The 26,824-nt window shown below is 36.3% G+C and overlaps 1 protein-coding gene across 1 annotated transcript in view; it reads left to right on the top strand.

The window, feature by feature from the left end:
• Positions 1-610: 610 nt before the first annotated feature.
• Positions 611-26,824, top strand: part of chrm3b (cholinergic receptor, muscarinic 3b) — a 32,341-nt gene continuing 6,127 nt past the window's right edge. The window contains exons 1-2 of the mRNA XM_048170066.1: positions 611-1,081; positions 20,357-20,430. The gene's annotated coding sequence lies outside the window, so the exon portion shown is untranslated. The remainder of the gene's footprint in view (positions 1,082-20,356; positions 20,431-26,824) is intronic.

Below are 26,824 nucleotides of genomic sequence, written 5' to 3'. Positions count from 1 at the left end.
CCAAAATGACTGATGATTTCTCTAGATAAGACTCGTCTGGTATCGTTTAAAGCTCTTTGAAGCTGCACTGAAACTGTAATTTTGACCTTCAACCGTTTGGTGCCCATTGAAGTCCACTATATGGAGAATAATCCTGGAATGTTTTCATCAAAAACCTTAATTTCTTTTCAGCTGAAGAAAGAAAGACATGAACATCTTGGATGACATGGAGATGAGTAAATTATCAGGAAAAGTTTATTTAAAAGTGGACTAATCCTTTAATTATTCAGCTTTCAGATGATGTATAAACCTCAATTTAAAAAAACTGACCCTTATGACTGGTTTTATAAGGTCACATATTCCAGCAATGACTGTTGCTGTTTGTTATATTCTGGTTTTCAGGAAGGTGTTGTTCTCCTGTAGGGGGCAGTGTGATGTTTCTCTGGAAGATTGGTCAGATGTATTTAGATTTTCAGTGTCAAACATCAGAAACAATCCGTTCAGGCAATGCTTAATATTTCTGTGGAAACCATGATGCATTGATGAACAGAAAGAAAGATGAAGAAAAATTTGAAATAAATGACTTCAATTTAATGCATCATTGCTGAATAAAAGTAGTAAATATATCATCCAGTCAACATTTCTCGTTCTAGATGCTGCACAATGTCAAAACCAGAACTGCTGCTGTCTAGTTAGGCATCTTACTAGGGTTTGAGACGCCTCCACAGGCTTAAACTCTCTCTCTCTCTCTCTTTATTCTGTTACTGATCAGTTCTTCAGAGGTTGAACTGGTTAGTTCAGATCACTCACTCATCCATCAGATCGCGCGCAGGGAGCCTCTGGCCGTCGCGTCGCGTCGCGTTTTCCGCGTCCCGAATCGCGTCGCACCTGTCGCTTCACACACACTCAATGAGGGAATACGACACGTCAGTACGTCACCGACACCGAATCCCGCCCCGAACCGTGAATCCATCATCCTCTCAGATGCGGTCGGAGCTGCTGGAGTGATGAGGAGAAAGATGAAGATGAAGTGATGATGATGTTTGATGAGGACTGATCGCTTCAGGTGGATCTAAATGACTCAGTTTGGACTCAAAGATTCGTAAGTTTTGAGTTGCGATACATTAATAATTATTCATAGGCTTTTTATATGAGTTTTATTATTATTAAATATTATTTACCCGAATTCAGTCCAGTCCTGACTGATCAACTTTTGTAATATTTTTTTATAGTAAAAACAATTTTTATTTTAGGCTTATTATAAGATAAAAATCAGTTATTATAGCCATCTTTATCTTCGATGTGGTTGTTTTTTCACTGGTTTTGGAGGTTGAATTCTTGTTTTTTGTGTGTGCTTGACTCTGAAGTGTTTCTCTGCGGTGGTTTTGTGTGTTTCTGCTGGTTTTTGTGTTTAGAGAGTTTGATTTCTGTCAGCAGAAGGAGAATCATTGAGTCTCTCAAACCCAGTTCACATTCATTGCAATAGGATAGGAATTAATTTATACAGAGTGCATTGAAATAATATAAGAATATTTCATTAATAAGTCATTTTGATGGCTCCATTCAGAGTTTCGGATTTTAATGTTTCATCATTATTGTTTAAGATTCTCTATTTCTCTTTTGCATTTTTTTTTTTTTTTGCTCTCTGTCAGTTCTGCTCACATTCCCTCAGTCCCTCACACACACACACACACACACACACACACACACACACACACACACACACACACAGGTTTGTTTTTCTATCTTAGTGAGGACTCTCCATAGGCGTAATGGTTTTTATACTGTACAAACTGTACATTCTCTCCCTCTACACCACCTCTACTCCTAAACCATCACAGAAAACATTCTGCATTTTTATATTTTTAATAAAACATTGTTTAGTATATTTTTAAAGCTATTTATATATGAGGACTCATGAAATGTCCTCATCTTTAATGTTTACATCATAATACCAGTGTAATACCCATGATATTATACAAATGTGTGTCCTCATAAATCACAAAATGCACACACACACACACACACACACGGTCTTGTCTGCAGTATTTTATTGGGTGTTTATCGGGTGTCTTTTGTAACTTTGGTAGGAAAATCTTTTATAATGGAGTGTGTGTAGGTTCAGTGTGTGATTCATGCATTTATTCTTCATTGTTTATTTATATCTTGTTAAATGTCAGTGTTGAATTAGCAGGAGACTTTTTTCCCCTATCAAATATTTTAGTAAATTAGACGTCATTTGAAAGTTTAAAAGACTCAAAATCCATCCTGTGACAACCGCTTTGAAATTGGAAATTGCATTACTATGCAAACACTACTTTAAAACCTTTTTTTGTGATATAACTTCAAATTTGGAAAACACCTTTGCTTTTGATTTTGTTGCAATTTTATAGTTTTATAGGCTGTGTGTGTGTGTGAACACATCTCTTCATCAGCACATGTATAAATATTCAGCGCACATGAATCTTCTTTAATGTGACTCTATATAAAAACTCTCTGTGGTTTCAGAGCCAAAGCCTCTTCAGGTCCAACTGTTAAATCAAATATTTGCTCAGTTCTTCATCCCGTGTGTCTCAGTAAATCCATCTGCCTGTTTATTCATCGGTCCTGCAGTCGGACCCTCTGAACGCTCGATTTCGACACCTGTTGAGAAGAAACACACACACACGATTACTGACGAGCTGCTGGAGGAGTGACGGTCTGTTTGAGTCAGTTTCTGTTGTGTGTCAGAAGAGTTCAGCCCCTTAAAATAACTCTTTTGGGCTTTTTGAAGACGCTTTCCTCTAGTTTCGGTCTCATACTGAGATTTTCCTGATAATTTACCCACCCTCATGTCATCTGTTACCATATTAGGAACATGTCTACCATTTCAGTGTTTTCCCCTGTCACCCAAAGAATGCAAAGAAGCACTTCTGAGAAAAAATTTAACCAAAAGCATACAAGTAAAACTATATAGTGGACTTCACTGGGGTTCAATGGGTTGAAGGTCCAAATGTCAGTTTCAGTGCAGCTTCAAAGAGCTCTACATGATCCCAGACGAGGAATAAGAGTCTTATCTAGAGAAACATGACCTTTCCAACATGATTACGTCATGCGTGGAGCATCACAGAGCAGTGCAAGATGAGCATTTGTGGTTAAAAAACATATAAATTTGTATTTTTAAAAAAAAAAATGTCCGATGGTTTCTCTAGATAAGACTCTTATTCCTCGTCTGGGATCATGTAGAGCTCTTTGAAGCTGAGATTTGGACCTTCAACCCGTTGAACCCCAGTGAAGTCCACTATATGGAGAAAAATCCTGGAATGTTTTCCTCAAAAACCTTCATTTTTTTTTGACTGAAGAAAGAAAAACAAACATCTTTAATGACATGTGGGTGGAGTAAATTATCAGGAAATTTTCATTCTGAAGTGAACTAATCCTTTAAGAATCACAGCTTGTGTGAGCGTTATGCACATCTCGGCGTTTCCATCAAGCATTTTTGCTATACGTTATCCCAAAATTCATATAAAGCTCGGATGGAAACACGGTTATCCCGTGTGATGTCATTCTTGAGTTTTGAAAGTGAAAACCCTTGCTCTGTGTGTCTTGTGCACTATATTTCAACATTAGATTTATGTGTTTCCCAGAGAATGCATGAACTGAAATGTAAAGCTTGACTGGATAAAAGCTTCTGCCAAATGCATGAATGTACATGAGTTTGTGTGAGGGGCGTTTTTGGATGCTTTCTCCTGTAAATGAGTTCTGGCATCTGATCGCCGTGAGTCTAAAAGCTCTTCTGATGTTATTTTAATGCAGTCGCATTTAGAAACATCCACAACGCTTCACTCTCTATCATGCAGCTCTCGTCACTCAAAACAAGAAGAAATGCACCAATATCATTCAGGTTAGGGTTAGCAGCAAAACCACTAGACATCAGGTCACAGTAGTGATCTCAGGTCAGTAGTTGCTCTCTGGTGTTGTGAGTGAACAGATACAGATCAACACTTGACTGACCGATCTCAACTAACTCAACTAGTTGCTTTATAATCCCTCATCCGCTTTCAGCAGGTCTGTGAGACTCGGAGCAGGTGGAGAGAATCATCACTGTAATTATTCCTGATCATTTCATCTCTGCGCAGGAAGACGGTTTGTGTCTCAATCTCTAATTGCTGTCAGATGCCCGTCTCTCTCTCTCACTACTTCAGGTTCTGTCTGAATCTCACTCTTAAAGGGAAACTTCACCTCTAAATGATCAATCTCTCATTTAATCACTTTCATGTCGTTCCAAACCTGCATGCTGTTGTTTTTTTCATTAAATACAAAAGGAGAATTTTGACATTTTAACACATACGACAGCAGTTTATGGTGATGATGGTCCAGTAAGCAGCATTTTTGCATCGTGGCATTATATTAAATTCAGCAGAAAAGGGTTCAAGCATGTAGATCAGACCAAACCGTAAGTTGTAGAGACTTGAAACTTTGAGGGCTGGTAGTACTCACACCATCTACAACGTCACCAAGGCTCACCCCGATCAGCCTGACGGGGGCGCTACAGCGGTCAAAAGTACGAAATCACTCATAACTCCTAAATCGTTAGCCGTTGGCTCAAGCCGTTTGTCGTTCTAGTGAAACTTTTGGGTATTATATTTATATACTTTTGCAAACTAGCCCTAAGTTTTTGGCCTGATTGGAACAAAACCAGTGCAGTGAGATTCTCTGGAGTCTGACTGTCAGTAATTATCAAAAAAAAAGTAAAATTTCGATTCACGGTCTCTAAGGGCCGCCAAAACGTTCAAAGTGGGTGGAGCCACTTTTACTAAAATGGCTATAACTCGTGAACGGAATGAGATATTTTAGCCAAATTTGGTACACCTATGTAAGAGCTCATTTGGTGGCTGCATGAAAAAGGATGCAGTGACTGGCCACTTGATGGCGCTATAACAGGTAAAAAAACATGAAAATGGTTATAACTACTTCACCGTTAGTCCGATCGACTTGAAAATTGGCATGCAGTGTCTTTGTCTGAGGTGTCATGATTGTCTATGAGGACATTGGTGTATCTCAAAAAACATGTCTGCCATTGGCCAATGAATTTTGAGGTGCTATCAGACAAGGCTTATGGAGGCTGATTGCAATGAAACTCACTGGGCCTGTTTGACTCACGGCCCTAGAGGCCTGAAAGAAATTGTCCACTGGAGGGCGTCTTTGCATTTATCGTGTACATAAAGGATTGGGTATTAGTCAATTTTTTGCACCACTTTGTACCACATGGTAGAACTCCTCATTCTGAGCAACTTTGCCTCTAGGACCGCCGCTGTCCATCGAATCGTTCGTTAAATATCGGAGATTATTTCAAAAAACAACTTTGGCGAACTAGTCCTAGGTTTTTGGCTCAACCTCGATAACTGTTAAAAAGCTTTATTAACCACATATTTACTATGGTAAATTGCCTGTATTGGCTGCAAATGTTCTTTTCCATCTATGATCGAGACGGTTACATGCATGTTAAATAAAACATTATACCTTTTTATGCATGTGCTGAAAGGCCTTAAAACTCTTGAACCCCGATAATTGCTGCTCGCAGCTATAATTAATTTAGTTTTTGGAATTATAGTGATGAAAATTAGATTTTATTGTATTATTCCAGCTAACAGGGAATGTTCTGGCAAAGTTATGAACAAACATTCTTCCAGTAACGTTAATAGTGCAAGTTATTTGGTCTTTAAAGTTCTCAAAACATCATTTATGGAGTGTTTTTTTCTGAAAATTTTTGTTGGACGTTCGCCAAACGCTTTTTAAACGTTACTAATTGTTTCAGAATGTTCAGAGAACATTCAAAAGTAACGTTCCCATATTGTTTGCAGAATTCTAAAATAGAATGTTCCCTTTCCCAAGAAAAAAAATCGTTTTTAAAACATTTAAAAAACTATGTTCAGAGAACATTCAGAAATAACATTTTTATAACTTAATTGGAACATTAGCAAAACATTCTTAAAATGCATTTTTGTAAGTGACTGACAATCAATGGAGGAAATATAAAGGAACAGTTCATGCAAAAAAATAAATGCAAATCCTGTCATCATGTACTCAGCCTCAAGCTGTTAATTCTGTGAAACACAAAAGAAGATGTTTTTTTGTCCATACAGTGAAAGTCAGTGGGCTTCTGTGTTGTTCCCATCATTCTTCAAAGAAAGAAAGTCATACAGGTTTGAAATGACATGAGAGTGAATAAATAGTGACAGAATGATCATTTCTGGCTGAACTAGACCTTCTCATGAGCGTACAGTAATGTTACTATTTAGCAGATCTTTAATGCTCCTCAGATCAGGCTTAATTTTCATCATGTAACTTGTTTGTAATGAAATATGAGCTGCACATTTTTCTGTGATTGCCCGTCTCAGCTGAGGACTCTTTATCTGTTCATCCGGGAGGTTTCTGCCCGTTTTGGAGCTGCTCCGTCAGTTTCTCTCTACTGGAGAACATGGAGTCCGTCTCAGTTGATCTGGAGTCTTGGCAGCGATCAGATGTTGTGTTCAGTGGCGCGTGTCGTTAGGATATACATTAATTAGCATCAGCCGAGCTCAGGTCCATTGCAGGATCTGGATTTGATTAGCTGCTGACAGATAAAGCTGCATTACAGAACATGACATGATTTGCTCTGAACCGTAGGCCAGAGACCGGCGATATTAGAAGAGGAGAAGCTCGAGTGGGCGTTTGGACAGTTTTTACCCATTTATAGGGATGTTTGGGAACCGTTCGCTCACCATCACACAGTCAGGCAGTTTCTCTGAAAATGTAATCTGGCTTCTAGTGAAAATTTCAGGTATTTTGGATTTTTTGAAAAAACACTTTTGAGAGCTAGTCCTAGGTTTTTGGCCCGATCGGAACCAAACCACTGAAGCGAGATTCTCTAGAATCTGATTGTCAATAATTATCAAGAAAAGTTCAAATTTCGATTCACGGTCCCTAAGGGCCGCCACAACATTCGAAGTGGGTAGAGCCACTAAAATGGCTATAACTTGTCAACAGAATTAGATATTTTCACCAAATTTGGCACACCTGTGTAAGAGCTAATTCGAAGGTTGCATGAAAAAATACATGGCGACTGGCCACTTGGTGGCGCTATAACAGGAAAAAAACATGAAATAACTACTTCACCATTAGTCCAACTGACTTAAAAATTGGCATGCAATGTCTTTGTCGAAGGTTTGGGAACCGTTCGCTCACCATGACACAGTCAGGCAGTTTCTCTGAAAATGTAGATTGTATTGGGATTATGTGTTCTGAATACACTCTAAAATGCTGGGTTAAAAACAACCCAAGTTGGGATGAAAATTGACAAATCCAGCGATTGGGTTGTTTTGACCCGGCAGTTGGGTTAAATGTTTGACCAACCTGCTGAACAGTTTTATTTAGCCCAACTATTGATCAGAAATTACTATATGGCTGGCTTAAAATGAACCCAAAATTGGTTGGAAATTAAAAATCAGTCACATAATTACTAGAGGCAACAATAATAGTCAAAAGGTGAACATTTATTAAACATTTATAATACATTTAATAAACATTTAATAAACAATAAACTTATTAATAAATGTTAATTTCCAATCTATTTTGGGTTAATTTTACGCAAGCAATACAGTAATTTTTAAACAATAGTTGAGTTAAATAAAAATGACCCAGCAGTTGGGTTAAATATTTGAGCAGTTTTATTTAACCCAACTATTGATCAGAAATATCTATATGGCTGGCTTAAAATGAACCCAAAATTGAATGGAATGGAAATTAAAAATCAGACACATAATTACTAGAGGCAACAATAATAATCAAAAGGTGAACATTTCTTAAACATTTTTAATAAATTTAATAAACATTTAATAAATGTATTATTTATTAAACTTATTAATAAATGTTAATTTCCAATCTATTTTGGTTCATTTTAGGCAAGCAATACAGTAATTTTTAAACAATAGTAGAGTTAAATAAAAAATGACCCAGCAGGTTGGGTCAAACATTTAACCCAAACGCTGGGTCAAAACAACTCAATCGCTGGATTTGTCCATATTTAACCCAACTTAGTGTGTGCATTGCTTAAACAAATCCAATCAGACTCATGTCTAGTTCACTGGAAAATGCACTAGAGATGCCATTATTTTCCCAGCAGACATCAGCGAATCATTGTACCTGAGATCAGTGGATTCATTTACATTTCAGGTGTTGGTTGAGTTTGAGTTCTTTCATTTGTATTTTGGAAAATAATGACTCCAGCTGAAAGTAATTAAATACAACAAATGTGTGCTGATAAGACGGTTAGCTGCCGTCTGAAGATAGAAACCCTCTTTTATACAGTCCAGGACTCTTTGTTCTGCGTTCAGTTAATTAATTCACAGACATTTCAAAGTTAAAACAAGCTCCTGCACAATAAAGAAAGAATCAAGCGGTGATGAATTTACAGAGCAGGATCTGAATTCAGATGAGTACTCATTCTCACAAACAAAAGCTGAAACACCTCTTTAGCCATTTAGAAGGATTGCCGATGAATCTGACTGCTTTAATCATCGATTATGATTGAAACAGAAACATTTACTAGACTGAAAGGCATTTGGTGATGCGCAGAAAACATCAACGGAGCTGCTTGTTTGTTTCTCTCATACATGCTTGTCTAATGTCTGTCACGTTCTGGCAGCGGCGATTGATGAATTGGCCGCACACATCGACAGATGAACGGCTTTGGACGTCGCTCAAGTTCTGCTGTACGTCGTGCGCAGCTCATGCGTCTCAATGATCCACGTCTACACATCCACCAACTGTTTAGTTTAAAACTGAAACTCTGATGTTGTAAAGCCCTTCTGCTCATTTGTACATGAACAGTCAGACAGAGACGGATGCACATTTAAAATGAGGCTTATATATGTGAATGTGAATGAATAAACACCCTGCCCTTTACATCAACCTAACACCAGGAATGGTAAACGAAGGATAATTACCCTGCTGCGGTCAACACTGAAAACTGTGAACTCTGAGAGAAATGATGCGGCCGCTTTTAGTTTCAGGTTCTGACAAAATATTTCCCTTAATCAGCCTGTTTCTGGTGTGGGCAGATCGATCTGTTTAAACCCTCCTCGCACAAAATGGCTGTTCTAAACATCAGGCAGAAATAAGATAGAGCCTTATACAGTGAGCCACCTCATTATACAGTCGAAAAATGCTGGGTTAAAAACAACCCAAGTTGGGTTAAATATGGACAAACCCAGTGATTGGGTTGTTTTGACCCCGCAGTTGGGTTAAATGTTTGCCCCAACCTGCTGGGCAGTTTTATTTAACACAACTATTGTTTAAAAATTACTATGGCTGGCTTAAAATGAACCCAAAATAGGCTGGAAATTAACATTTATTAATACGTTTAATAAATAATAAACATTTATTAAATTGCTTATAAATCAGTGTTCACCTTTTGATTATTACTGTTGCCTCTTGTAATTATGTGTCTGATTTTTAATTTCCAACTGATTTTAAACCAGCCATACAGTAATTTTTAAACAATAGTTGGGTTAAATAAAACTACCCAGCAGGTTGGGGCAAACATTTAACCCAATCTCTGGGTTAAAACAACTCAATCACTGGATTAAAACAACTCAATCGCTGGGTTAAAACAACCCAATCGATGGGTTAAAACAAATCAATTGATGGGTTAAAACAACCCAGTCGCTGGGTTAAAACAACTCAATTGATAGATTAAAACAGCTCAATCGCTGGGTTAAAACAACTCAATCGATGGATTAAAACAACCCAATCGATGGGTTAAAACAACTCAATCGATGGATTAAAATCAATGGGTTAAAACATCCCAATCGATGGGTTAAAAAAACTCAATCGATGGATTAAAACAACCCAATCGCTGGGTTAAAACAACTCAATCGATGGGTTAAAACAACCCAATCGATGGGTTAAAACAACTCAATCGATGGATTAAAACAACTCAATCGCTGAGTTAAAACAACTCAATCGATGGGTTAAAATCGATGGGTTAAAACAACCCAATCAATGGGTTAAAACAACTCAATTGATAGATTAAAACAGCTCAATCGCTGGGTTAAAACAACTCAATCGATGGATTAAAACAACCCAATTGCTGGGTTAAAACAACTCAATCGATGGGTTAAAACAACCCAATCGATGGGTTAAAACAACCCAATCGATGGGTTAAAACAACCCAATCGATGGGTTAAAACAACTCAATCGATGGATTAAAACAACCCAATCGTTGGGTTAAAACAACTCAATCGATGGGTTAAAACAACCCAATTGCTGGGTTAAAACAACTCAATCGATGGGTTAAAACAACTCAATCGATGGGTTAAAACAACTCAATCGATGGGTTAAAATCGAAGGGTTAAAACAACCCAATCGATGGGTTAAAACAACTCAATCGATGGGTTAAAATCGATGGGTTAAAACATCCCAATCGATGGATTAAAACAACCCAATCGCTGGGTTAAAACAATTCAATCAATGGGTTAAAATCGATGGGTTAAAACAACCCAATTGATGGGTTAAAACAACTCAATTGATGGGTTAAAACAACCCAATCGATGGGTTAAAACAACTCAATCGATGGATTAAAACAACTCAATCGCTGGGTTAAAACAACTCAATCGTTGGGTTAAAATCGATGGGTTAAAACAACCCAATCAATGGGTTAAAACAACTCAATTGATAGATTAAAACAGCTCAATCGCTGGGTTAAAACAACTCAATCGATGGATTAAAACAACCCAATTGCTGGGTTAAAACAACTCAATCGATGGGTTAAAACAACTCAATCGATGGGTTAAAACAACTCAATCGATGGGTTAAAATCGAAGGGTTAAAACAACCCAATCGATGGGTTAAAAAAACTCAATCGATGGATTAAAACAACCCAATCGCTGGGTTAAAACAACTCAATCGATGGGTTAAAACAACCCAATCGATGGGTTAAAACAACTCAATCGATGGATTAAAACAACTCAATCGATGGGTTAAAACAACTCAATCGATGGGTTAAAATCGATGGGTTAAAACATCCCAATCGATGGATTAAACAACCCAATCGCTGGGTTAAAACAATTCAATCAATGGGTTAAAATCGATGGGTTAAAACAACCCAATTGATGGGTTAAAACAACTCAATCGATGGGTTAAAACAACTCAATCGATGGGTTAAAACAACCCAATCGATGGGTTAAAACAACTCAATCGATGGGTTAAAATCGAAGGGTTAAAACAACCCAATCAATGGGTTAAAAAAACTCAATCGATGGATTAAAACAACCCAATCGCTGGGTTAAAACAATTCAATCAATGGGTTAAAATCGATGGGTTAAAACAACCCAATTGATGGGTTAAAACAACTCAATCGATGGGTTAAAACAACCCAATTGCTGGGTTAAAACAACTCAATCGATGGGTTAAAACAACTCAATCGATGGGTTAAAACAACCCAATCGATGGGTTAAAACAACTCAATCGATGGGTTAAAATCGAAGGGTTAAAACAACCCAATCGATGGGTTAAAAAAACTCAATCGATGGATTAAAACAACCCAATCGATGGGTTAAAACAACTCAATCGATGGGTTAAAACAACCCAATCGATGGGTTAAAACAACTCAATCGATGGGTTAAAACAACTCAATCGATGGGTTAAAATCGATGGGTTAAAACATCCCAATCGATGGGTTAAAAAAACTCAATCGATGGATTAAAACAACCCAATCGCTGGGTTAAAACAATTCAATCAATGGGTTAAAATCGATGGGTTAAAACAACCCAATTGATGGGTTAAAACAACTTAATCGATGGGTTAAAAACCCAATCGATGGGTTAAAACAACCCAATCGATGGGTTAAAACAACTCAATCGATGGGTTAAAACAACCCAATTGCTGGGTTAAAACAACTCAATCGATGGGTTAAAACAACCCAATCAATGGATTAAAACAACTCAATCGATGGGTTAAAACAACTTAATCGATGGGTTAAAAACCCAATCGATGGGTTAAAACAACCCAATCGATGGGTTAAAACAACTCAATCAATGGGTTAAAACAACCCAATTGCTGGGTTAAAACAACTCAATCGATGGGTTAAAACAACCCAATCAATGGGTTAAAACAACCCAATCGCTGGGTTAAAACAACTCAATCAATGGGTTAAAATCGATGGTTTAAAACAACCCAATCGATGGGTTAAAACAACCCAATTGCTGGGTTAAAACAACTCAATCGATGGGTTAAAACAACTCAATCGATGGGTTAAAACAACCCAATAGCTGGGTTAAAACAAACCCATAAGCAGCCCATAAAAATCAGCACCACACAAACCACACGGGATGAGCGACAGACAGATAAACACGACCTGCTCTCGTGGGGAACACACGCATACGTCTCTGGAAAATGAGAGAGTTTCCATTTCAAATGTCCATGACGACTCAAATCAACCAACACGGTTTCAGATCAACAGATTTTGCTCCCATTGAGACAAATTAACAACAGATTCAAACCAATCCATTTGAAAACATTCAACTTTTACTCCGTCGAGACACAAACCAACACAAATTCAAATCAACGCAATGCAGAATTCATCCTGACCGGCTTTGCTCTCTAAATTTATTTTAAGGAAACATTGAATATGGAAAAGGACAAACCCAGCGAGTGGGTTGTTTTAACCCAAAGGTTGGGTTAAATGTTGCTGGGTAGTTTTATTATATAAGTTGAGAACATTATTAAAGACCCCATAACTTGGAATGAATGTTCTATTAATGTTACTGGAAGAACGGTTGTTCATAGCTTTGAGAGAATGTTTCCTGTCAGCTGGTTTTGAGTGTTTTTAACTAGTATCAGGCTGTCTGCACTAAATCAAGCTCGAGGACTAAATGGGTTTGATGAACACTAGTTATTTATATATTTGCTTGATTGGTTGATGTATTGATTGACATGATCCTGAAGGTAACAGGGTTTGTTTGATCTGCATGATGTTTGTTGATGGATTGTTTCATTATTAGTCTGATGTGAGTTTGTGTAATGGATTCTAATGGCGTCTCTGTGAACGGAAGGGCAGATTCTCTCTGATCTCCATTAGAAACACTCTCATGTTCATTTATGTGTTTACTGAGAGGACGCTGGTTTGTTTATTGTAATTTGACTGAACTCTTTGTCTGTCATCTGTCATCTAACGACTGACGCTTTAATAATGAGCCGCTGAGATGTCCATTAACCGTTAACCCCAGTCTAATCATTCGACGTGTGTCTAGATGTCGGTCGTTTAACTGGGTGAATCTAACAAACTCTATCCTGAATGAGTTTTATTACACCTCAGAATCAAAATCAAGAAGAAATTATATTTCACAAAAGAAAATTAAGCCCTTTAAGACTTAATACTTGCAGCATTGTTATGTTATATTTATCTCATTCTTATAAATGTGGAAAATATACCATTTACTGTGCATAAAAAAATCGTACTGTATTTGTGTTTATATTTTATTTATACATAGTAATAGAGCATTGTATTGTTTATTGTATTCTGCCTTTAAATGATAAAGTAATTATCATTAGCAGTAATTTGCATTACGATCATGAGGGTTGAATATGCCTAATTTTCTTAAAATGTAAAAAAAAATCATTTTCTCAATGCAAAATATTGGATATATTTTAAGGGTGAAGTATAATCTGGATCCTTATGAGATTCAGAACAGTTTCCAGTTCAATATGAAGCGATTCATTGAGTTTTAACGTTATTAAACGTCATCGTCAGAATCTCCTTGACGTCTGAAGGCTGGTTTGATGACTCTGGCTTTAATTAGTATAGCCTGTATTAGTGATGTCAGTTCTTTACAGGCTATGCTAATCTATGCCAGAATCATCAATGCATTGGAGTTTACTCTGAAGACTGGACTGCAGTGAATCTCTGTTCTGGTGGTATATTATAGATATATATTAATAAAGTACAACCATTAAATACCTATACTTATATTTTATCAGTGTCAAAAAAAAGATTTCCATTATGAAAAGTTGCTCAACACTGTGACAACAATGTTTATTTTCCTCGCCAGTAGCAGTGGAGATGTTTGAGAATTAATGTTCTCTTGTGACGACCTGCCCCGGTTTGATTAATACTGTAGTTGTGATTGTGTGTCGCGGGACTCTGGAGGATTCAGAGTTCATTCAGATGGCACACAGCGGCGGCTCCTTTAACTACATACAAGCACTGCAATGAAAGTCTGAGATATTCTGCTTGACCGGTGAAGCCTTCGCTCAAATCCGCAGCCCTTTGATTTATGCAAAAGCAAAACAGAATAAACCCTGAGGATTTCCGTTCGCTTCCCCTCAGGCTGCTCTGCTGCAGAGAATTATTTCCTTTCCAAGTAACAAAAATTTGCAACAATAATTGCACTAAATCTGTAGGATCTTTAGCTGTTGTTAAAATGGTTGGTTTAATTAGTCTTTAACCTGGTTACTGTGAGCAGGAGTTATAAATATTTTAGAGGAATAAGAGTATTTTCCCATGCAAAACTCACTGTCATGATGCAACAGTGTATGCTTGGTTTACAGGCTGTTGCTGCACAGTTGCTATTGTGTTGGTTGCTAGGGTGTTCTGGGTGGTTGCTGAGGTGTTGCTAGGGTGCTCTGGGTGGTCGCTGAGGTGTTGCTATTCAGCTGCTAGGGTGTTCTGGGCGGTTGCTGAGGTGTTGCTAGGATGGTTGCTAGGGTGTTGCTATGCAGCTGCTAGGGTGTTCTGGGTGGTTGCTGAGGTGTTGCTAGGGTGTTCTGGGTTGTTGCTGAGGTGTTGCTATTCAGCTGCTAGGGTGTTCTGGGCGGTTGCTGAGGTTTTGCTAGGATGGTTGCTAGGGTGTTGCTATGCAGCTGCTAGGGTGTTCTAGGTGGTTGCTGAGGTGTTGTTAGGATGGTTGATTGGGTGTTCTGGGTGATTGCTGAGGTGTTGCTAGGGTGTTCTGGGTGGTTGCTGAGGTGTTGCTATGCAGCTGCTAGACTGTTCTGGGCGGTTGCTGAGGTGTTGCTAGGATGGTTGCTAGGGTGTTGCTATGCAGCTCCTAGGGTGTTCTGGGTGGTTGCTGAAGTGTTACTAGGATGGTTGCTTAGGTGTTCTGGGTGGTTGCTGAAGTGTTACTAGGACGGTTGCTTGGGTGTTCTGGGCGGTTGCTGAGGTGTTGCCGTATCTCCGTATCTGCTTACATATATTTATATATAATCTATTTTTAATCTCTATAATAAAAATGTATAATTCAGATTTTGATCTCCATATCCATTTACATATATTATATATATATCTTCCAAGGGTTTTTTTCCCTCCTAGGACTTTTTTCCCAGTGTTAGCACGCTGGGTTTTTCTCCTAGGGGTTTTTTTCCACCCCTGGGAGTCAGCCGACATTGGCTTAATGTAGCACCATCTTGTATATGTTACATATTACCACGCTTGCTTGTACAGCTTATTTTTAACCACTTCTCTTTTTTCTGTGCTTCTAATATGTAAAGCTGCTTTGAAACAATTACCAATTGTAAAAAGCGCTATATAAATAAATTTGACTTGACTTGTTGCTAGGATGGTTGCTAGGGTGTTGCTATGCAGCTGCTAGGGTGTTCTGGGTGGTTGCTGAAGTGTTACTAGGATGGTTGCTAGGGTGTTCTGGGTGGTTGCTGAAGTGTTACTAGGATGGTTGCTTGGGTGTTCTGGGTGGTTGCTGAGGTGTTGCTATGCAGCTGGGTATTCTGGGTGGTTGCTGAGGTGTTGCTATGCAACTGGGTGGTTCCTGGGATGTTGCTATGCAGCTGCTAGGGTGTTCTGGGAGGTTGCTGAGGTGTTGCTATGCAGCTGCTAGGGTGTTCTGGGTGGTTGCTGAGGTGTTGCTATGCAACTGTGTGTTCTCGGTGGTTCCTGAGGTGTTGCTATGCAACTGTGTGTTCTCGGTGGTTCCTGAGGTGTTGCTATGCAGCTGCTAGGGTGTTCTGGGTGGTTGCTGAGGTGTTGCTATACAGCTGCTAGGGTGTTCTGGGTGGTTGCTGAGGTGTTGCTATGCATCTGGGTGGTTGCTGAGTTGTTGCTATGCAGCTGGGTGTTCTGGGTGGTTCCCGAGGTGTTGCTAGGATGGTTGCTAGGGTGTTCTGGGTGGTTGCTGAGGTGTTGCTATGCAGTTGGGTATTCTGGTTGGTTGCTAAGGTGTTGCTATGCAACTGGGTGTTCTGGGCTGTTCCTGAGGTGTTGCTATGCAGCTGTTAGGGTGTTCTGGGTGGTTGCTGAGGTGTTTCTAGAATGGTTGCTAGGATTGCTAGAGCATCTGGTGTGAAAAGCATTGGTCTGTACACTGTAAAAAACAAATTCCATGATCTGGCATCAAATCCTTTTTTCCTACTGTCAAATCAACTTAGATTCACTAATGTTCAGATGAATGGTTGACATTATTTGTGCTAGTCATTCATGTTAAGGCAACCACTTACTTTTTTAAGTAAACAAATTCTTTTTTTACAGTGTAGATGATGGTGCAGGGTGAGTTACGTGAAAATTATGAACAATAATAATTTTATTAAGCTGCAGTAATGATGTCCTTTGATCGAAACATGAGGCCTGAGATTGGAGCGCATGCAGTACTGTGTTTCTGTGGATCATTATTAGATCGGATCAAGCGGGTCAGATCAGTGACAGACTTATCCCAGGGTTTGTGCAAGAGAGCGAGAGGATTTCCAGCTCCAGAACGACAGCAGACGTGTACAAAATCTGTGTGGCGAGGTCAGAAATCTCCTCGTTCAGATGGAGATTCAGCCTCAACGGACTCATTAGCATTTATAAAATATGCAAATCATCACCAGAATGGGTTTAGGGTTAGATTTTGATTACAGGCTTTTATATTTTGATTACAGGCTTTAGTTGAAATATACTGTACATGTGTCACACATTTACTGATGTTCAGTCTGTATTCGCTTTGCCTTCACTTTCTGTCTGAAATTGTTGTAACTAAACTGCATTTTAATGCCGGTCTCTGGCGTTTGTTTGGTTCAGTCTGTCTCTTTCTCATGTCATGTTTGAAGAGTGTTTATTTCACTGCTTCTTATTTGTATTGAAATAGATCATCATGCAAAATAAACAAAATGTCCTTAAAATTAAACATTGAAATTCACATAATGCTTATTAGAGTTAACTAAAACTAAAAACTTGAAATCAAGTAAATGAGTAACACTTTACAATAAAGTTTAGTTAATGCATTAACTGTTAATTAACCAGCAATGAGCAATTCAACCAGGACTAAGCAAGTATTTACAAAACAGGAAATGTTTAAAATGTCTGTAAATTAATTTCTTAATGAGTTTGAATTTCTGCTGTTCAGTTTGATTGGACACACATTTATTCTTCAGCTATCATAACTTTACACCATTATAGTTTTAGTTTTATCATTCAGTATTGTTCTTCCCAGTTCAGTCCAGAACAGACTTGACATGCTTTTCTGTCTGGACCCATCATCTGATGTTTGATGTGAGTGTGTGTCTTACAGTGTCGTCAGGACTGAGAAAAGCAGACGTCGGCTTCTTTACCATCTCTGCATCTGTACAGTGATCGAAAGCGGCAGTAACACACAGCGCTGCACATATCAGTCACTGCTGAGATTCAGAGACGTTCTTCAGGAGCTCCGGCCATTCAAAAAATTAATAGCTTTAATATTCTCAGAGCGAGGAACACATACGATAGAAGGCCACACACACACACACACACACACACACACTCTCTCTATATCTGGTTAGAAGCTTATATATTCTACTGAAAATCAATATCCTAAAGTCTAGAACATTTATAACACGTAAAACCGACATCCAGTTTGTTTGGTCGTCGATCTGACGGCCTCTGAGATCCTGATTCACGTGCGTCATCATAATGAGAGTCTTGAGTTTGTTTTCAGATGTTTGTGTGTCTTTAACGGAGTCAAACGAACAGACTTTGAGCTTAACGATAATGAGAGACGACTGTGTTTGGCTTCAGTTTGAGTTGTTCAGTGTTTGATTCAGCACAGACTCACTGGCTCAACACTAAACCTTTCATTCCTCTGACTTCAGTCAGTTTTGGTCAGCGGTGATTTATTGATACACTACTGTATGATGATTATAACATGTAAATGTGTAATGTAATTGATTACATCCTGTAATTTGGAATCAGTAACTGACTATAATTTGTACGTACTGGTTATTTATTAAAGGATTAGTTCACTTTCAAATTAAAATTTCCTGATAATTTACTCACCCCCATGTCATCCAAGATGTTCATGTCTTTCTTTCTTCAGTCGAAAAGAAATGAAGGTTTTTGATGAAAACATTCCAGGATTTTTCTCCTTATAGTGGACTTCAGTGGAGCCCAAACGGTTGAAGGACAAAATTTGAACTAATTGTTATATACTTGCACTAGCATATTGTATATGACAATTTAGTGATTTTCAATTGGTGAATTAGGGAATTCAACTAAATAGTCATATACAATATGCTAGTGCAAGTACAGTACAGTCTAAAAGTTTGGAACCACTAAGATTTTTAATGTTTTTAAAAGAAGTTTCGTCTGCTCACCAAGGCTACATTTATTTAATTAAAAATACAGTAAAAAACAGTAATATTGTGAAATATTATTACAATTTAAAATAACTGTGTACTATTTAAATATATTTGACAAAGTAATTTATTCCTGTGATCAAAGCTGAATTTTCAGCATCGTTACTCCAGTCTTCAGTGTCACATGATCCTTCAGAAATCATTCTAATATGCTGATCTGCTGCTCAATAAACATTTATGATTATTTTCAATGTTGAAAACAGTTGTGTACTTTTTTTTTTCAGGATTCCTTGATGAATAGAAAGTTCAAAAGAACAGCATTTATCTGAAATACAAAGCTTCTGTAGCATTATACACTACCGTTCAAAAGTTTGGGGTCAGTAAGAATTTTTATTTTTATTTTTTTGAAAAGAAATTAAAGAAATGAATACTTTTATTCAGCAAGGATGCATTAAATCAATCAAAAGTGGCAGTAAAGACATTTATAATGTTATAAAAGATTAGATTTCAGATAAACACTGTTCTTTTGAACTTTCTATTCATCAAATAATCCTGAAAAAAAATATTGTACACAAATATTTTGTACAATTGTACACATTAAATGTTTCTTGAGCAGCAGATCAGCATATTAGAATGATTTCTGAAGGATCATGTGACACTGAAGACTGGAGGAATGATGCTGAAAATTCAGCTTTAATCACAGGAATAAATTACTTTGTGAAATATATTCAAATAGAAAACAGTTATTTTAAATTGTAATAATATTTCACAATATTACTGTTTTTACTGTATTTTTAATTAAATAAATGTAGCCTTGGTGAGCAGATGAAACTTCTTTTAAAAACATTAAAAATCTTAGTGGTTCCAAACTTTTGTACTGTACTGTATATAACAATTAGTTCAAACTTTGACCTGTGGAGGGCAGTAATACAGCGTCTACACTGCCAGAATTCTAATTGAGAAGAAGAAGAGAGCTAGTTCAAGATGAGCATTTATGGTTAAAACGTATATAATTTTTTTTTTTTTTTAGAAAATGTCCGATGGTTTCTCTAGATAAGACTCTTATTCCTCGTCTGGGATCATGTAGAGCTCTTTGAAGCTGCACTGAAACTGACATTTGGACCTTCAACCGTTTGGGCTCCATTGAAGTCCACTATATGGAGAAAAATCCTGGAATGTTTTCATCAAAAACCTTCATTTCTTTTCCACTGAAGAAAGAAAGACATGAACATCTTGGATGACATGGGGGTGAGTAAATTATCAGGAAATTTTAATTTGAAAGTGAACTAATCCTTTAAAGCCGGTGCAGTTTGCTGAATATGACCAATGTTCAGAACAACACAGACAAACTGTAGTGAATAACACTGATTTCCGATCATTCAGCCTGTAATTGTGGCGTGATTCAGTGTTTTGGGTTCTCGTGTGATATTTCAGGCAGCCGTTATCGGCCCTGAACCAGAGCTTTAATCCCATTCCCATCTAACCTGCGTGCTGAACCGCAGCTCGGAAAACCCTTTGAATGTTTATTGATGCTTTAGATAGCAGGAAGATTAATGCGTATTTAAAGAGCTGAGTAAACATATTGAAAGACATCTCATCCATCAGAATATTTCAAGCAGATAATGAGCCTGTTTTAGTGGTTCTGCTCGACTCAGAATAGCTAATGTGTTTCTGCAGTAGTGAAGTGAAAGGACAAACGCTCTGCGAGACCTTAGATAACACTGGATGAGCAGGATTATATGAGAATAACATGAATTCAGCTCAATGAGTATGAAGGACTGATGATCTGAAGCTCTGTGTGTGAATGTGTGTTTTTCAGTGACGGCCGCAGATGTTGAACAGACACACATGAGATCCAGCGGAGCCACCGATGAGCTTTAATCAGGAGATACGGTGAGAAAACAGATGGGACAAACTGTTCTGGTGTCAGAAACACCATGAAATCAGCATTGAAGTCCACTGGATGGATTTGAGATTTTTTTATGCATTCATCCCAATAGTATGGAAGCTTGTTTCTGACACTAAATAAAAAAATTAAAAAGGTAATTGTGACTTTTTATCTCACAATTTGGACTTTTTTCCCTTGCAATTTGTGAGTTTGCATCTCGCAATTCTGACTTTATAACTCGCAATTGAGTTTATATCTCACAATTCTGAATTCTGATATAAATGATATAAAGTCAGAATTGCGAGAATAAAAAAAGTCAGAATTGTGAGACATAAACTATATATCTTGCAATTATGACTAAAATTCGCAATTGAGTTTATCTCGCAATTCAGAGAAAAAAAATCAAAATTGTGAGAAAAACAGAACTGCGAGATATAAATTCTCATTTCTGACTTTATATCTCGCAATTCTGACTTTATAACTCAATTCTGACTTTATAACTCAATTCTGACTTTATAACTCGCAATTCTGACTTTATAACTCAATTCTGACTTTATAACTCGTAATTCTGAAATTATAACTCACAATTCTGACTTTATAACTCAATTCTGACTTTATAACTCGCAATTCTGACTTTATAACTCACAATTCTGACTTTATTATTCAATTCTGACTTTATAACTCGCAATTCTGACTTTATAACTCATAATTCTGAAATTATAACTCACAATTCTGACTTTATAACTCAATTCTGACTTTATAACTCGCAATTCTGACTTTATAACTCGCAATTCTGACTTTATAACTCACAATTCTGACTTTATTATTCAATTCTGACTTTATAACTCGCAATTCTGACTTTATAACTCAATTCTGACTTTATAACTCAATTCTGACTTTATAACTCGCAATTCTGACTTTATAACTCACAATTCTGACTTTATAATTCAATTCTGACTTTATAACTCGCAATTCTGACTTTATAACTCAATTCTGACTTTATAACTCGCAATTCTGACTTTATAACTCGAATTCTGACTTTATAACTTGCAATTTTGACTTTATAACTCAATTCTGACTTTATATCTTGCAATTCTGACTTTATAACTCGAATTCTGACTTTATATCTCGCAATTCTGACTTAATAACTCGAATTCTGACTTAATAACTCGAATTCTGACTTTATAACTCGAATTCTGACTTTATAACTCGTAATTTTGACTTTATAACTCGTAATTCTGACTTTATAACTCGTAATTCTGACTTTATAACTCATAATTCTGACTTTATAACTCGCAATTCTGACTTTATAACTCGAATTCTGACTTTATAACTCGAATTCTGACTTTATAACTCGCAATTCTGACTTTATAACTCATAATTCTGACTTTATATCTCGCAATTCTGACTTTATAACTCAAATTCTGACTTTATAACTCACAATTCTGACTTTATAATTCAATTCTGACTTTATAACTCGCAATTCTGACTTTATAACTCAATTCTGACTTTATAACTCGCAATTCTGACTTTATAACTCAATTCTGACTTTATAACTCACAATTCTGACTTTATAATTCAATTCTGACTTTATAACTCACAATTCTGACTTTATAATTCAATTCTGACTTTATAACTCGCAATTCTGACTTTATAACTCGCAATTCTGACTTTATAACTCAATTCTGACTTTATAACTCACAATTCTGACTTTATAATTCAATTCTGACTTTATAACTCAAATTCTGACTTTATAACTCACAATTCTGACTTTATAATTCAATTCTGACTTTATAACTCGCAATTCTGACTTTATAACTCAATTCTGACTTTATAACTCGCAATTCTGACTTTATAACTCAATTCTGACTTTATAACTCACAATTCTGACTTTATAACTCAATTCTGACTTTATAACTCACAATTCTGACTTTATAATTCAATTCTGACTTTATAACTCGCAATTCTGACTTTATAACTCAATTCTGACTTTATAACTCGTAATTCTGAAATTATAACTCACAATTCTGACTTTAGAACTCAATTCTGACTTTATAACTCGCAATTCTGACTTTATAACTCACAATTCTGACTTTATTATTCAATTCTGACTTTATAACTCGCAATTCTGACTTTATAACTCGTAATTCTGAAATTATAACTCACAATTCTGACTTTATAACTCAATTCTGACTTTATAACTCGTAATTCTGACTTTATAACTCACAATTCTGACTTTATTATTCAATTCTGACTTTATAACTTGCAATTCTGACTTTATAACTCGCAATTCTGACTTTATAACTCGTAATTCTGAAATTATAACTGACAATTCTGACTTTATTATTCAATTCTGACTTTATAACTCGCAATTCTGACTTTATAACTCGCAATTCTGACTTTATAACTCAATTCTGACTTTATAACTCGCAATTCTGACTTTATAACTCACAATTCTGACTTTATAATTCAATTCTGACTTTATAACTCGCAATTCTGACTTTATAACTCAATTCTGACTTTATAACTCGCAATTCTGACTTTATAACTCAATTCTGACTTTATAACTCACAATTCTGACTTTATAATTCAATTCTGACTTTATAACTCACAATTCTGACTTTATAATTCAATTCTGACTTTATAACTCGCAATTCTGACTTTATAACTCGCAATTCTGACTTTATAACTCAATTCTGACTTTATAACTCACAATTCTGACTTTATAATTCAATTCTGACTTTATAACTCAAATTCTGACTTTATAACTCACAATTCTGACTTTATAATTCAATTCTGACTTTATAACTCGCAATTCTGACTTTATAACTCAATTCTGACTTTATAACTCGCAATTCTGACTTTATAACTCAATTCTGACTTTATAACTCACAATTCTGACTTTATAACTCAATTCTGACTTTATAACTCACAATTCTGACTTTATAATTCAATTCTGACTTTATAACTCGCAATTCTGACTTTATAACTCAATTCTGACTTTATAACTCGTAATTCTGAAATTATAACTCACAATTCTGACTTTAGAACTCAATTCTGACTTTATAACTCGCAATTCTGACTTTATAACTCACAATTCTGACTTTATTATTCAATTCTGACTTTATAACTCGCAATTCTGACTTTATAACTCGTAATTCTGAAATTATAACTCACAATTCTGACTTTATAACTCAATTCTGACTTTATAACTCGTAATTCTGACTTTATAACTCACAATTCTGACTTTATTATTCAATTCTGACTTTATAACTTGCAATTCTGACTTTATAACTCGCAATTCTGACTTTATAACTCGTAATTCTGAAATTATAACTGACAATTCTGACTTTATTATTCAATTCTGACTTTATAACTCGCAATTCTGACTTTATAACTCGCAATTCTGACTTTATAACTCAATTCTGACTTTATAACTCGCAATTCTGACTTTATAACTCACAATTCTGACTTTATAATTCAATTCTGACTTTATAACTCGCAATTCTGACTTTATAACTCAATTCTGACTTTATAACTCGCAATTCTGACTTTATAACTCGAATTCTGACTTTATAACTTGCAATTTTGACTTTATAACTCAATTCTGACTTTATATCTTGCAATTCTGACTTTATAACTCGAATTCTGACTTTATATCTCGCAATTCTGACTTAATAACTCGAATTCTGACTTAATAACTCGAATTCTGACTTTATAACTCGAATTCTGACTTTATAACTCGTAATTTTGACTTTATAACTCGTAATTCTGACTTTATAACTCGTAATTCTGACTTTATAACTCATAATTCTGACTTTATAACTCGCAATTCTGACTTTATAACTCGAATTCTGACTTTATAACTCGAATTCTGACTTTATAACTCGCAATTCTGACTTTATAACTCATAATTCTGACTTTATATCTCGCAATTCTGACTTTATAACTCAAATTCTGACTTTATAACTCGGAATTCTGACTTTATAACTCGTAATTCTGACTTTAACTCGCAATTCTGACTTTATAACTCGATTTCTGACTTTATAACTCGTAATTCTGACTTTATAACTCGAATTCTGACTTTATAACTCGTAATTCTGACTTTATAACTCGCAATTCTGACTTTATAACTCGCAATTCTGACTTTATAACTCGAATTCTGACTTTATAACTCGCAATTCTGACTTTACAACTCATAATTCTGACTTTATAACTCGAATTCTGACTTTATAACTCGCAATTCTGAGAAAAAAAGTCAGAATTGTTAGAGAAAAAGCCGCAATTACCTTTTTTATTTTATACATAAGCTTTTAGTCTGATCTACTTATGTATTTTAAATGATGACCTTTTATTGCTTGTTTAACTAATGTAAACGTCAATCAAAGTGTTCATGAACCACATCAATGGCATTTCTGTATTTAACAGTGAAGAAACTGAGCGAGTGGATCGTGTGCATGTCGTCTGTCGTGTGTTTCCCGTTCAGGAACATTCAGTGATGGTAAACGGGTGTAAATGAGCAGGTGGAGCGCTTTCTGACATGAATCATGACCTGCGTGTCCTTTCCGGCTTTATGCTGTGAAGATTATTAGAATTATGGCAGCAGTACGGGCAGCATTAATGGCCACGTCTGGTCCTGCTGCTAATGTTAATCACAGCGCAGAGAGAGACCGAGAGGTCAGGCCTTATCTCCCTGCCTGATAAATGAACGTCATCAATGAGTCCATGTTTATGAAATGCTGTTATTACATTGCATATGTAGCCTGTGTATCACTGAATCTCATGGTGTCTCTTCATCTGCATGTTTTTGTGATGGAGAGACTCTCGTATTCCTCTGAGACGTTTCTCTTGTGTAATGTCATAGTCAGTGGAAAGTAAATGATGTTCCAGGCGGGGGAGAGTTTTCACAGATAATGTGCAAATTTGAATTATTTCTGTTTCCAAGAGCACTGCCAAAAAATCCAGCGTTTGTCTGATATTTTAGTGCGTCTTTCATGGTGTGTTTGGGTAAAATGATGGAAACAAAAGCCATCATTAAACATTATTGTCTGGTTTTCCAGCACAAATATCTAAACATTCTCAAATCAAGATACATTTACTGAAAAAGCCAAATGACTGTAGATATTAAGGCTTGTTTCCTGAAAAATGTATCAGAATTAAGCTTAAAAGAAGCACAAATATCTGTAAGTGGAGTCAGAAAACTTAATTCAAAGGGAAAAAAAGATTATTTTTCACACCCCAAGCAAAAGCTTGCTTCATTTTGACTCATTTTTTTCAGAAAACAAAACTTAATATCTCCATTAAATGTATTTTGATTTAAGAATTTTTAGATATTTGTGCTGGAAAACAATATAAAGATGCACTTCCAAAGCTTGCGTTGCTCATCATTTGTCATTGTCGTTTTCTCGTGTCTCTGTAACAGAATGTCGGACAGTTTGCCATGATCTTTTATGAGTAATAATAGCTGATCAGATAAATCATCTTGTTTATATGATATTAACCAAAATCACAAATAAACACATCATGCATATTTTCATTCTGTCACTTTGCTGGCAGGAGAAACATTGTCTTTTTCTAAATAAATCTGGGCAAACAATAAAAGACCTTTAGTTATGAAAGTCTGTTAAATTGCTAAACACGGGTTGTTCTTTTGAAATGTTGCTTTTCCGTCTCTGGGATCTTCATGACGTCTAGCAGCAGTTTTGGAGAACGTTACTTTCAAATATAACATTAACACATTTGAATAACCCAGCTGTCAATCAGATGCATCATGACAGACTGTTTTAATGGAGATCTCAGCGCTGAAGGAGTGTTTGTTCATTAATAAGGAGGACTCAAATAAATATTTGCTGGGATTTGAGGCACACTGAACTTCTCAAACACCTCAACATTAACAGTAAGACACACACTGATGTGTTTGTTTGATGCACACTACCATTTAGAAGTTTGGGGTTGGTAAGATTTTTTAATGTTTTTGAAAGAAGTCTCAGACACTGAAAGGTTTGTTCCCTAAAAAAATCCCACAATGCACCATGAAACCCAGGGAGCACTATGCTCACTTAACAGAAGTTCTGAAGCACAAAACATAAATTGTGCAATAGAGTTTTTAAAAATGCACACGCACGTGTTTGTAAGAGCATGAGTGTGTGTGTGTGTTAGTGGGTGTGAGTGAGTGTCTGTGTGAGTGTGCATGAGTGTGTGTGTGTGTGTGTGTGTTTGTGACATATCAGGACACAAATGTCTATAATGACATGGGTATTACAAGGAGAGGGTGATTATGAGGACATTACTCCATGTCTCCACTTTTCAAAAGGCTTATAAATCACACAGAATGAGTTTTTGTGAGAAAGTAAAGGTGTGCACAGTTTCCTGTGATGGTTAGGTTTAGGGGTAGTGTTG

This window comes from Megalobrama amblycephala, linkage group LG20 (genome assembly GCF_018812025.1).
Source record: "Megalobrama amblycephala isolate DHTTF-2021 linkage group LG20, ASM1881202v1, whole genome shotgun sequence".
Lineage (NCBI taxonomy): Eukaryota > Metazoa > Chordata > Actinopteri > Cypriniformes > Xenocyprididae > Megalobrama > Megalobrama amblycephala.
Note: the sequence above shows the minus strand (reverse complement) of the source record. Positions and strands in the feature narration are given on the sequence as shown.